The sequence below is a fragment of the Anoplopoma fimbria genome, unplaced genomic scaffold (genome assembly GCF_027596085.1).
Source record: "Anoplopoma fimbria isolate UVic2021 breed Golden Eagle Sablefish unplaced genomic scaffold, Afim_UVic_2022 Un_contig_11376_pilon_pilon, whole genome shotgun sequence".
In the NCBI taxonomy this organism is placed as follows: domain Eukaryota; kingdom Metazoa; phylum Chordata; class Actinopteri; order Perciformes; family Anoplopomatidae; genus Anoplopoma; species Anoplopoma fimbria.
Genome location: NW_026550797.1, coordinates 1 through 11,674, shown reverse-complemented (window position 1 = coordinate 11,674; position 11,674 = coordinate 1). Strand labels below are relative to the sequence as shown.

The 11,674-nt window shown below is 43.5% G+C and overlaps 23 non-coding genes across 23 annotated transcripts; all 23 read left to right on the top strand.

Moving 5' to 3' along the window:
- The first annotated feature begins 284 nt into the window (after positions 1–284).
- LOC129115224 (5S ribosomal RNA) lies at positions 285–403 on the top strand. The gene has a single exon (XR_008532924.1). It is a non-coding gene; the product is annotated as a 5S ribosomal RNA (ribosomal RNA).
- A 379-nt stretch (positions 404–782) lies between these two features.
- Positions 783–901, top strand: LOC129115225 (5S ribosomal RNA). Its single transcript, XR_008532925.1, has one exon. It is a non-coding gene; the product is annotated as a 5S ribosomal RNA (ribosomal RNA).
- A 378-nt stretch (positions 902–1,279) lies between these two features.
- LOC129115223 (5S ribosomal RNA) lies at positions 1,280–1,398 on the top strand. Its single transcript, XR_008532923.1, has one exon. It is a non-coding gene; the product is annotated as a 5S ribosomal RNA (ribosomal RNA).
- A 378-nt stretch (positions 1,399–1,776) lies between these two features.
- LOC129115222 (5S ribosomal RNA) lies at positions 1,777–1,895 on the top strand. Its single transcript, XR_008532922.1, has one exon. It is a non-coding gene; the product is annotated as a 5S ribosomal RNA (ribosomal RNA).
- A 379-nt stretch (positions 1,896–2,274) lies between these two features.
- Positions 2,275–2,393, top strand: LOC129115221 (5S ribosomal RNA). The gene has a single exon (XR_008532921.1). It is a non-coding gene; the product is annotated as a 5S ribosomal RNA (ribosomal RNA).
- A 379-nt stretch (positions 2,394–2,772) lies between these two features.
- LOC129115220 (5S ribosomal RNA) lies at positions 2,773–2,891 on the top strand. The gene has a single exon (XR_008532920.1). It is a non-coding gene; the product is annotated as a 5S ribosomal RNA (ribosomal RNA).
- Positions 2,892–3,270: 379 nt separating this feature from the next.
- LOC129115219 (5S ribosomal RNA) lies at positions 3,271–3,389 on the top strand. The gene has a single exon (XR_008532919.1). It is a non-coding gene; the product is annotated as a 5S ribosomal RNA (ribosomal RNA).
- A 379-nt stretch (positions 3,390–3,768) lies between these two features.
- On the top strand, positions 3,769–3,887 carry LOC129115218 (5S ribosomal RNA). The gene has a single exon (XR_008532918.1). It is a non-coding gene; the product is annotated as a 5S ribosomal RNA (ribosomal RNA).
- Positions 3,888–4,266: 379 nt separating this feature from the next.
- LOC129115216 (5S ribosomal RNA) lies at positions 4,267–4,385 on the top strand. Its single transcript, XR_008532916.1, has one exon. It is a non-coding gene; the product is annotated as a 5S ribosomal RNA (ribosomal RNA).
- Positions 4,386–4,764: 379 nt separating this feature from the next.
- Positions 4,765–4,883, top strand: LOC129115215 (5S ribosomal RNA). The gene has a single exon (XR_008532915.1). It is a non-coding gene; the product is annotated as a 5S ribosomal RNA (ribosomal RNA).
- A 377-nt stretch (positions 4,884–5,260) lies between these two features.
- LOC129115214 (5S ribosomal RNA) lies at positions 5,261–5,379 on the top strand. The gene has a single exon (XR_008532914.1). It is a non-coding gene; the product is annotated as a 5S ribosomal RNA (ribosomal RNA).
- A 377-nt stretch (positions 5,380–5,756) lies between these two features.
- On the top strand, positions 5,757–5,875 carry LOC129115212 (5S ribosomal RNA). Its single transcript, XR_008532913.1, has one exon. It is a non-coding gene; the product is annotated as a 5S ribosomal RNA (ribosomal RNA).
- A 396-nt stretch (positions 5,876–6,271) lies between these two features.
- LOC129115211 (5S ribosomal RNA) lies at positions 6,272–6,390 on the top strand. Its single transcript, XR_008532912.1, has one exon. It is a non-coding gene; the product is annotated as a 5S ribosomal RNA (ribosomal RNA).
- A 379-nt stretch (positions 6,391–6,769) lies between these two features.
- On the top strand, positions 6,770–6,888 carry LOC129115210 (5S ribosomal RNA). The gene has a single exon (XR_008532911.1). It is a non-coding gene; the product is annotated as a 5S ribosomal RNA (ribosomal RNA).
- A 378-nt stretch (positions 6,889–7,266) lies between these two features.
- LOC129115209 (5S ribosomal RNA) lies at positions 7,267–7,385 on the top strand. Its single transcript, XR_008532910.1, has one exon. It is a non-coding gene; the product is annotated as a 5S ribosomal RNA (ribosomal RNA).
- A 379-nt stretch (positions 7,386–7,764) lies between these two features.
- Positions 7,765–7,883, top strand: LOC129115208 (5S ribosomal RNA). The gene has a single exon (XR_008532909.1). It is a non-coding gene; the product is annotated as a 5S ribosomal RNA (ribosomal RNA).
- Positions 7,884–8,489: 606 nt separating this feature from the next.
- LOC129115207 (5S ribosomal RNA) lies at positions 8,490–8,608 on the top strand. Its single transcript, XR_008532908.1, has one exon. It is a non-coding gene; the product is annotated as a 5S ribosomal RNA (ribosomal RNA).
- Positions 8,609–8,987: 379 nt separating this feature from the next.
- LOC129115206 (5S ribosomal RNA) lies at positions 8,988–9,106 on the top strand. The gene has a single exon (XR_008532907.1). It is a non-coding gene; the product is annotated as a 5S ribosomal RNA (ribosomal RNA).
- A 379-nt stretch (positions 9,107–9,485) lies between these two features.
- On the top strand, positions 9,486–9,604 carry LOC129115228 (5S ribosomal RNA). Its single transcript, XR_008532928.1, has one exon. It is a non-coding gene; the product is annotated as a 5S ribosomal RNA (ribosomal RNA).
- Positions 9,605–9,983: 379 nt separating this feature from the next.
- LOC129115227 (5S ribosomal RNA) lies at positions 9,984–10,102 on the top strand. Its single transcript, XR_008532927.1, has one exon. It is a non-coding gene; the product is annotated as a 5S ribosomal RNA (ribosomal RNA).
- Positions 10,103–10,481: 379 nt separating this feature from the next.
- LOC129115226 (5S ribosomal RNA) lies at positions 10,482–10,600 on the top strand. Its single transcript, XR_008532926.1, has one exon. It is a non-coding gene; the product is annotated as a 5S ribosomal RNA (ribosomal RNA).
- Positions 10,601–10,979: 379 nt separating this feature from the next.
- On the top strand, positions 10,980–11,098 carry LOC129115217 (5S ribosomal RNA). Its single transcript, XR_008532917.1, has one exon. It is a non-coding gene; the product is annotated as a 5S ribosomal RNA (ribosomal RNA).
- A 378-nt stretch (positions 11,099–11,476) lies between these two features.
- Positions 11,477–11,595, top strand: LOC129115205 (5S ribosomal RNA). Its single transcript, XR_008532906.1, has one exon. It is a non-coding gene; the product is annotated as a 5S ribosomal RNA (ribosomal RNA).
- Positions 11,596–11,674: the final 79 nt, after the last annotated feature.

Sequence of the window (11,674 nt, the reverse complement as noted above, 5' to 3'; positions counted from 1 at the left end):
TATAGAAATGACACAAATCCAGTTAAATGATGGCTTTCATCATTCCTAAGCTCATCGATCATTTTCTTTTCAATTTTATGCTAACGTATTCTACATTTCAACAGTAAATATTAATCTTTTTACTGCACTACATTTGTGATCCTTATAGCCACTTTGTACATTCTGATTTGACATTTAAAAGCTGTGAGTGTGTCTGGCAATCTGCAGGCGCTCCCTGTATAGACGAAAGAGCAAAGCGTGGTGATATAGTATCTTTAAAAGGCCCTTTGGTAGGCACAATATTTGCTTACGGCCATACCACCCTGAACACGCCCGATCTCGTCTGATCTCGGAAGCTAAGCAGGGTCGGGCCTGGTCAGTACTTGGATGGGAGACCGCCTGGGAATACCAGGTGCTGTAAGCTTTTTCACTCCTCTTTACAAAAAGCAGAGGGCGCTGCTGCTTTTTCAGTGGACACCGACAGGGTGGGAAGGAAATAGCTAGATCATGACTTGCCGGTATAGAAATGACACAAATCCAGTTAAATGATGGCTTTCATCATTCCTAAGCTCATCGATCATTTTCTTTTCAATTTTATGCTAACGTATTCTACATTTCAACAGTAAATATTAATCTTTTTACTGCACTACATTTGTGATCCTTATAGCCACTTTGTACATTCTGATTTGACATTTAAAAGCTGTGAGTGTGTCTGGCAATCTGCAGGCGCTCCCTGTATAGACGAAAGAGCAAAGCGTGGTGATATAGTATCTTTAAAAGGCCCTTTGGTAGGCGCAATATTTGCTTACGGCCATACCACCCTGAACACGCCCGATCTCGTCTGATCTCGGAAGCTAAGCAGGGTCGGGCCTGGTCAGTACTTGGATGGGAGACCGCCTGGGAATACCAGGTGCTGTAAGATTTTCACTCCTCTTTACAAAAAGCAGAGGGCGCTGCTGCTTTTTCAGTGGACACCGACAGGGTGGGAAGGAAATAGCTAGATCATGACTTGCCGGTATAGAAATGACACAAATCCAGTTAAATGATGGCTTTCATCATTCCTAAGCTCATCGATCATTTTCTTTTCAATTTTATGCTAACGTATTCTACATTTCAACAGTAAATATTAATCTTTTTACTGCACTACATTTGTGATCCTTATAGCCACTTTGTACATTCTGATTTGACATTTAAAAGCTGTGAGTGTGTCTGGCAATCTGCAGGCGCTCCCTGTATAGACGAAAGAGCAAAGCGTGGTGATATAGTATCTTTAAAAGGCCCTTTGGTAGGCACAATATTTGCTTACGGCCATACCACCCTGAACACGCCCGATCTCGTCTGATCTCGGAAGCTAAGCAGGGTCGGGCCTGGTCAGTACTTGGATGGGAGACCGCCTGGGAATACCAGGTGCTGTAAGCTTTTTCACTCCTCTTTACAAAAAGCAGAGGCGCTGCTGCTTTTTCAGTGGACACCGACAGGGTGGGAAGGAAATAGCTAGATCATGACTTGCCGGTATAGAAATGACACAAATCCAGTTAAATGATGGCTTTCATCATTCCTAAGCTCATCGATCATTTTCTTTTCAATTTTATGCTAACGTATTCTACATTTCAACAGTAAATATTAATCTTTTTACTGCACTACATTTGTGATCCTTATAGCCACTTTGTACATTCTGATTTGACATTTAAAAGCTGTGAGTGTGTCTGGCAATCTGCAGGCGCTCCCTGTATAGACGAAAGAGCAAAGCGTGGTGATATAGTATCTTTAAAAGGCCCTTTGGTAGGCGCAATATTTGCTTACGGCCATACCACCCTGAACACGCCCGATCTCGTCTGATCTCGGAAGCTAAGCAGGGTCGGGCCTGGTCAGTACTTGGATGGGAGACCGCCTGGGAATACCAGGTGCTGTAAGCTTTTTCACTCCTCTTTACAAAAAGCAGAGGGCGCTGCTGCTTTTTCAGTGGACACCGACAGGGTGGGAAGGAAATAGCTAGATCATGACTTGCCGGTATAGAAATGACACAAATCCAGTTAAATGATGGCTTTCATCATTCCTAAGCTCATCGATCATTTTCTTTTCAATTTTATGCTAACGTATTCTACATTTCAACAGTAAATATTAATCTTTTTACTGCACTACATTTGTGATCCTTATAGCCACTTTGTACATTCTGATTTGACATTTAAAAGCTGTGAGTGTGTCTGGCAATCTGCAGGCGCTCCCTGTATAGACGAAAGAGCAAAGCGTGGTGATATAGTATCTTTAAAAGGCCCTTTGGTAGGCGCAATATTTGCTTACGGCCATACCACCCTGAACACGCCCGATCTCGTCTGATCTCGGAAGCTAAGCAGGGTCGGGCCTGGTCAGTACTTGGATGGGAGACCGCCTGGGAATACCAGGTGCTGTAAGCTTTTTCACTCCTCTTTACAAAAAGCAGAGGGCGCTGCTGCTTTTTCAGTGGACACCGACAGGGTGGGAAGGAAATAGCTAGATCATGACTTGCCGGTATAGAAATGACACAAATCCAGTTAAATGATGGCTTTCATCATTCCTAAGCTCATCGATCATTTTCTTTTCAATTTTATGCTAACGTATTCTACATTTCAACAGTAAATATTAATCTTTTTACTGCACTACATTTGTGATCCTTATAGCCACTTTGTACATTCTGATTTGACATTTAAAAGCTGTGAGTGTGTCTGGCAATCTGCAGGCGCTCCCTGTATAGACGAAAGAGCAAAGCGTGGTGATATAGTATCTTTAAAAGGCCCTTTGGTAGGCGCAATATTTGCTTACGGCCATACCACCCTGAACACGCCCGATCTCGTCTGATCTCGGAAGCTAAGCAGGGTCGGGCCTGGTCAGTACTTGGATGGGAGACCGCCTGGGAATACCAGGTGCTGTAAGCTTTTTCACTCCTCTTTACAAAAAGCAGAGGGCGCTGCTGCTTTTTCAGTGGACACCGACAGGGTGGGAAGGAAATAGCTAGATCATGACTTGCCGGTATAGAAATGACACAAATCCAGTTAAATGATGGCTTTCATCATTCCTAAGCTCATCGATCATTTTCTTTTCAATTTTATGCTAACGTATTCTACATTTCAACAGTAAATATTAATCTTTTTACTGCACTACATTTGTGATCCTTATAGCCACTTTGTACATTCTGATTTGACATTTAAAAGCTGTGAGTGTGTCTGGCAATCTGCAGGCGCTCCCTGTATAGACGAAAGAGCAAAGCGTGGTGATATAGTATCTTTAAAAGGCCCTTTGGTAGGCGCAATATTTGCTTACGGCCATACCACCCTGAACACGCCCGATCTCGTCTGATCTCGGAAGCTAAGCAGGGTCGGGCCTGGTCAGTACTTGGATGGGAGACCGCCTGGGAATACCAGGTGCTGTAAGCTTTTTCACTCCTCTTTACAAAAAGCAGAGGGCGCTGCTGCTTTTTCAGTGGACACCGACAGGGTGGGAAGGAAATAGCTAGATCATGACTTGCCGGTATAGAAATGACACAAATCCAGTTAAATGATGGCTTTCATCATTCCTAAGCTCATCGATCATTTTCTTTTCAATTTTATGCTAACGTATTCTACATTTCAACAGTAAATATTAATCTTTTTACTGCACTACATTTGTGATCCTTATAGCCACTTTGTACATTCTGATTTGACATTTAAAAGCTGTGAGTGTGTCTGGCAATCTGCAGGCGCTCCCTGTATAGACGAAAGAGCAAAGCGTGGTGATATAGTATCTTTAAAAGGCCCTTTGGTAGGCACAATATTTGCTTACGGCCATACCACCCTGAACACGCCCGATCTCGTCTGATCTCGGAAGCTAAGCAGGGTCGGGCCTGGTCAGTACTTGGATGGGAGACCGCCTGGGAATACCAGGTGCTGTAAGCTTTTTCACTCCTCTTTACAAAAAGCAGAGGGCGCTGCTGCTTTTTCAGTGGACACCGACAGGGTGGGAAGGAAATAGCTAGATCATGACTTGCCGGTATAGAAATGACACAAATCCAGTTAAATGATGGCTTTCATCATTCCTAAGCTCATCGATCATTTTCTTTTCAATTTTATGCTAACGTATTCTACATTTCAACAGTAAATATTAATCTTTTTACTGCACTACATTTGTGATCCTTATAGCCACTTTGTACATTCTGATTTGACATTTAAAAGCTGTGAGTGTGTCTGGCAATCTGCAGGCGCTCCCTGTATAGACGAAAGAGCAAAGCGTGGTGATATAGTATCTTTAAAAGGCCCTTTGGTAGGCGCAATATTTGCTTACGGCCATACCACCCTGAACACGCCCGATCTCGTCTGATCTCGGAAGCTAAGCAGGGTCGGGCCTGGTCAGTACTTGGATGGGAGACCGCCTGGGAATACCAGGTGCTGTAAGCTTTTTCACTCCTCTTTACAAAAAGCAGAGGGCGCTGCTGCTTTTTCAGTGGACACCGACAGGGTGGGAAGGAAATAGCTAGATCATGACTTGCCGGTATAGAAATGACACAAATCCAGTTAAATGATGGCTTTCATCATTCCTAAGCTCATCGATCATTTTCTTTTCAATTTTATGCTAACGTATTCTACATTTCAACAGTAAATATTAATCTTTTTACTGCACTACATTTGTGATCCTTATAGCCACTTTGTACATTCTGATTTGACATTTAAAAGCTGTGAGTGTGTCTGGCAATCTGCAGGCGCTCCCTGTATAGACGAAAGAGCAAAGCGTGGTGATATAGTATCTTTAAAAGGCCCTTTGGTAGGCGCAATATTTGCTTACGGCCATACCACCCTGAACACGCCCGATCTCGTCTGATCTCGGAAGCTAAGCAGGGTCGGGCCTGGTCAGTACTTGGATGGGAGACCGCCTGGGAATACCAGGTGCTGTAAGCTTTTTCACTCCTCTTTACAAAAAGCAGAGGCGCTGCTGCTTTTCAGTGGACACCGACAGGGTGGGAAGGAAATAGCTAGATCATGACTTGCCGGTATAGAAATGACACAAATCCAGTTAAATGATGGCTTTCATCATTCCTAAGCTCATCGATCATTTTCTTTTCAATTTTATGCTAACGTATTCTACATTTCAACAGTAAATATTAATCTTTTTACTGCACTACATTTGTGATCCTTATAGCCACTTTGTACATTCTGATTTGACATTTAAAAGCTGTGAGTGTGTCTGGCAATCTGCAGGCGCTCCCTGTATAGACGAAAGAGCAAAGCGTGGTGATATAGTATCTTTAAAAGGCCCTTTGGTAGGCACAATATTTGCTTACGGCCATACCACCCTGAACACGCCCGATCTCGTCTGATCTCGGAAGCTAAGCAGGGTCGGGCCTGGTCAGTACTTGGATGGGAGACCGCCTGGGAATACCAGGTGCTGTAAGCTTTTTCACTCCTCTTTACAAAAAGCAGAGGGCTGCTGCTTTTTTCAGTGGACACCGACAGGGTGGGAAGGAAATAGCTAGATCATGACTTGCCGGTATAGAAATGACACAAATCCAGTTAAATGATGGCTTTCATCATTCCTAAGCTCATCGATCATTTTCTTTTCAATTTTATGCTAACGTATTCTACATTTCAACAGTAAATATTAATCTTTTTACTGCACTACATTTGTGATCCTTATAGCCACTTTGTACATTCTGATTTGACATTTAAAAGCTGTGAGTGTGTCTGGCAATCTGCAGGCGCTCCCTGTATAGACGAAAGAGCAAAGCGTGGTGATATAGTATCTTTAAAGGCCCTTTGGTAGGCACAATATTTGCTTACGGCCATACCACCCTGAACACGCCCGATCTCGTCTGATCTCGGAAGCTAAGCAGGGTCGGGCCTGGTCAGTACTTGGATGGGAGACCGCCTGGGAATACCAGGTGCTGTAAGCTTTTTCACTCCTCTTTACAAAAAGCAGAGGGCGCTGCTGCTTTTCAGTGGACACCGATTTTTCAGTGGACACCGACAGGGTGGGAAGGAAATAGCTAGATCATGACTTGCCGGTATAGAAATGACACAAATCCAGTTAAATGATGGCTTTCATCATTCCTAAGCTCATCGATCATTTTCTTTTCAATTTTATGCTAACGTATTCTACATTTCAACAGTAAATATTAATCTTTTTACTGCACTACATTTGTGATCCTTATAGCCACTTTGTACATTCTGATTTGACATTTAAAAGCTGTGAGTGTGTCTGGCAATCTGCAGGCGCTCCCTGTATAGACGAAAGAGCAAAGCGTGGTGATATAGTATCTTTAAAAGGCCCTTTGGTAGGCACAATATTTGCTTACGGCCATACCACCCTGAACACGCCCGATCTCGTCTGATCTCGGAAGCTAAGCAGGGTCGGGCCTGGTCAGTACTTGGATGGGAGACCGCCTGGGAATACCAGGTGCTGTAAGCTTTTTCACTCCTCTTTACAAAAAGCAGAGGGCGCTGCTGCTTTTTCAGTGGACACCGACAGGGTGGGAAGGAAATAGCTAGATCATGACTTGCCGGTATAGAAATGACACAAATCCAGTTAAATGATGGCTTTCATCATTCCTAAGCTCATCGATCATTTTCTTTTCAATTTTATGCTAACGTATTCTACATTTCAACAGTAAATATTAATCTTTTTACTGCACTACATTTGTGATCCTTATAGCCACTTTGTACATTCTGATTTGACATTTAAAAGCTGTGAGTGTGTCTGGCAATCTGCAGGCGCTCCCTGTATAGACGAAAGAGCAAAGCGTGGTGATATAGTATCTTTAAAAGGCCCTTTGGTAGGCACAATATTTGCTTACGGCCATACCACCCTGAACACGCCCGATCTCGTCTGATCTCGGAAGCTAAGCAGGGTCGGGCCTGGTCAGTACTTGGATGGGAGACCGCCTGGGAATACCAGGTGCTGTAAGCTTTTTCACTCCTCTTTACAAAAAGCAGAGGCGCTGCTGCTTTTTCAGTGGACACCGACAGGGTGGGAAGGAAATAGCTAGATCATGACTTGCCGGTATAGAAATGACACAAATCCAGTTAAATGATGGCTTTCATCATTCCTAAGCTCATCGATCATTTTCTTTTCAATTTTATGCTAACGTATTCTACATTTCAACAGTAAATATTAATCTTTTTACTGCACTACATTTGTGATCCTTATAGCCACTTTGTACATTCTGATTTGACATTTAAAAGCTGTGAGTGTGTCTGGCAATCTGCAGGCGCTCCCTGTATAGACGAAAGAGCAAAGCGTGGTGATATAGTATCTTTAAAAGGCCCTTTGGTAGGCACAATATTTGCTTACGGCCATACCACCCTGAACACGCCCGATCTCGTCTGATCTCGGAAGCTAAGCAGGGTCGGGCCTGGTCAGTACTTGGATGGGAGACCGCCTGGGAATACCAGGTGCTGTAAGCTTTTTTCACTCCTCTTTACAAAAAGCAGAGGCGCTGCTGCTTTTTCAGTGGACACCGACAGGGTGGGAAGGAAATAGCTAGATCATGACTTGCCGGTATAGAAATGACACAAATCCAGTTAAATGATGGCTTTCATCATTCCTAAGCTCATCGATCATTTTCTTTTCAATTTTATGCTAACGTATTCTACATTTCAACAGTAAATATTAATCTTTTTACTGCACTACATTTGTGATCCTTATAGCCACTTTGTACATTCTGATTTGACATTTAAAAGCTGTGAGTGTGTCTGGCAATCTGCAGGCGCTCCCTGTATAGACGAAAGAGCAAAGCGTGGTGATATAGTATCTTTAAAAGGCCCTTTGGTAGGCACAATATTTGCTTACGGCCATACCACCCTGAACACGCCCGATCTCGTCTGATCTCGGAAGCTAAGCAGGGTCGGGCCTGGTCAGTACTTGGATGGGAGACCGCCTGGGAATACCAGGTGCTGTAAGCTTTTTCCTCCTCTTTACAAAAAGCAGAGGGCGCTGCTGCTTTTTCAGTGGACACCGACAGGGTGGGAAGGAAATAGCTAGATCATGACTTGCCGGTATAGAAATGACACAAATCCAGTTAAATGATGGCTTTCATCATTCCTAAGCTCATCGATCATTTTCTTTTCAATTTTATGCTAACGTATTCTACATTTCAACAGTAAATATTAATCTTTTTACTGCACTACATTTGTGATCCTTATAGCCACTTTGTACATTCTGATTTGACATTTTAAAAGCTGTCCGACAGGGTGGGAAGGAAATAGCTAGATCATGACTTGCCGGTATAGAAATGACACAAATCCAGTTAAATGATGGCTTTCATCATTCCTAAGCTCATCGATCATTTTCTTTTCAATTTTATGCTAACGTATTCTACATTTCAACAGTAAATATTAATCTTTTTACTGCACTACATTTGTGATCCTTATAGCCACTTTGTACATTCTGATTTGACATTTAAAAGCTGTGAGTGTGTCTGGCAATCTGCAGGCGCTCCCTGTATAGACGAAAGAGCAAAGCGTGGTGATATAGTATCTTTAAAAGGCCCTTTGGTAGGCGCAATATTTGCTTACGGCCATACCACCCTGAACACGCCCGATCTCGTCTGATCTCGGAAGCTAAGCAGGGTCGGGCCTGGTCAGTACTTGGATGGGAGACCGCCTGGGAATACCAGGTGCTGTAAGCTTTTTCACTCCTCTTTACAAAAAGCAGAGGGCGCTGCTGCTTTTTCAGTGGACACCGACAGGGTGGGAAGGAAATAGCTAGATCATGACTTGCCGGTATAGAAATGACACAAATCCAGTTAAATGATGGCTTTCATCATTCCTAAGCTCATCGATCATTTTCTTTTCAATTTTATGCTAACGTATTCTACATTTCAACAGTAAATATTAATCTTTTTACTGCACTACATTTGTGATCCTTATAGCCACTTTGTACATTCTGATTTGACATTTAAAAGCTGTGAGTGTGTCTGGCAATCTGCAGGCGCTCCCTGTATAGACGAAAGAGCAAAGCGTGGTGATATAGTATCTTTAAAAGGCCCTTTGGTAGGCGCAATATTTGCTTACGGCCATACCACCCTGAACACGCCCGATCTCGTCTGATCTCGGAAGCTAAGCAGGGTCGGGCCTGGTCAGTACTTGGATGGGAGACCGCCTGGGAATACCAGGTGCTGTAAGCTTTTTCACTCCTCTTTACAAAAAGCAGAGGGCGCTGCTGCTTTTTCAGTGGACACCGACAGGGTGGGAAGGAAATAGCTAGATCATGACTTGCCGGTATAGAAATGACACAAATCCAGTTAAATGATGGCTTTCATCATTCCTAAGCTCATCGATCATTTTCTTTTCAATTTTATGCTAACGTATTCTACATTTCAACAGTAAATATTAATCTTTTTACTGCACTACATTTGTGATCCTTATAGCCACTTTGTACATTCTGATTTGACATTTAAAAGCTGTGAGTGTGTCTGGCAATCTGCAGGCGCTCCCTGTATAGACGAAAGAGCAAAGCGTGGTGATATAGTATCTTTAAAAGGCCCTTTGGTAGGCACAATATTTGCTTACGGCCATACCACCCTGAACACGCCCGATCTCGTCTGATCTCGGAAGCTAAGCAGGGTCGGGCCTGGTCAGTACTTGGATGGGAGACCGCCTGGGAATACCAGGTGCTGTAAGCTTTTTCACTCCTCTTTACAAAAAGCAGAGGGCGCTGCTGCTTTTTCAGTGGACACCGACAGGGTGGGAAGGAAATAGCTAGATCATGACTTGCCGGTATAGAAATGACACAAATCCAGTTAAATGATGGCTTTCATCATTCCTAAGCTCATCGATCATTTTCTTTTCAATTTTATGCTAACGTATTCTACATTTCAACAGTAAATATTAATCTTTTTACTGCACTACATTTGTGATCCTTATAGCCACTTTGTACATTCTGATTTGACATTTAAAAGCTGTGAGTGTGTCTGGCAATCTGCAGGCGCTCCCTGTATAGACGAAAGAGCAAAGCGTGGTGATATAGTATCTTTAAAAGGCCCTTTGGTAGGCGCAATATTTGCTTACGGCCATACCACCCTGAACACGCCCGATCTCGTCTGATCTCGGAAGCTAAGCAGGGTCGGGCCTGGTCAGTACTTGGATGGGAGACCGCCTGGGAATACCAGGTGCTGTAAGCTTTTTCACTCCTCTTTACAAAAAGCAGAGGGCGCTGCTGCTTTTTCAGTGGACACCGACAGGGTGGGAAGGAAATAGCTAGATCATGACTTGCCGGTATAGAAATGACACAAATCCAGTTAAATGATGGCTTTCATCATTCCTAAGCTCATCGATCATTTTCTTTTCAATTTTATGCTAACGTATTCTACATTTCAACAGTAAATATTAATCTTTTTACTGCACTACATTTGTGATCCTTATAGCCACTTTGTACATTCTGATTTGACATTTAAAAGCTGTGAGTGTGTCTGGCAATCTGCAGGCGCTCCCTGTATAGACGAAAGAGCAAAGCGTGGTGATATAGTATCTTTAAAAGGCCCTTTGGTAGGCACAATATTTGCTTACGGCCATACCACCCTGAACACGCCCGATCTCGTCTGATCTCGGAAGCTAAGCAGGGTCGGGCCTGGTCAGTACTTGGATGGGAGACCGCCTGGGAATACCAGGTGCTGTAAGCTTTTTCACTCCTCTTTACAAAAAGCAGAGGGCGCTGCTGCTTTTTCAGTGGACACCGACAGGGTGGGAAGGAAATAGCTAGATCATGACTTGCCGGTATAGAAATGACACAAATCCAGTTAAATGATGGCTTTCATCATTCCTAAGCTCATCGATCATTTTCTTTTCAATTTTATGCTAACGTATTCTACATTTCAACAGTAAATATTAATCTTTTTACTGCACTACATTTGTGATCCTTATAGCCACTTTGTACATTCTGATTTGACATTTAAAAGCTGTGAGTGTGTCTGGCAATCTGCAGGCGCTCCCTGTATAGACGAAAGAGCAAAGCGTGGTGATATAGTATCTTTAAAAGGCCCTTTGGTAGGCGCAATATTTGCTTACGGCCATACCACCCTGAACACGCCCGATCTCGTCTGATCTCGGAAGCTAAGCAGGGTCGGGCCTGGTCAGTACTTGGATGGGAGACCGCCTGGGAATACCAGGTGCTGTAAGCTTTTTCACTCCTCTTTACAAAAAGCAGAGGCGCTGCTGCTTTTTCAGTGGACACCGACAGGGTGGGAAGGAAATAGCTAGATCATGACTTGCCGGTATAGAAATGACACAAATCCAGTTAAATGATGGCTTTCATCATTCCTAAGCTCATCGATCATTTTCTTTTCAATTTTATGCTAACGTATTCTACATTTCAACAGTAAATATTAATCTTTTTACTGCACTACATTTGTGATCCTTATAGCCACTTTGTACATTCTGATTTGACATTTAAAAGCTGTGAGTGTGTCTGGCAATCTGCAGGCGCTCCCTGTATAGACGAAAGAGCAAAGCGTGGTGATATAGTATCTTTAAAAGGCCCTTTGGTAGGCGCAATATTTGCTTACGGCCATACCACCCTGAACACGCCCGATCTCGTCTGATCTCGGAAGCTAAGCAGGGTCGGGCCTGGTCAGTACTTGGATGGGAGACCGCCTGGGAATACCAGGTGCTGTAAGCTTTTCACTCCTCTTTACAAAAAGCAGAGGGCGCTGCTGCTTTTTCAGTGGACACCGACAGGGTGGGAAGGAAATAGCTAG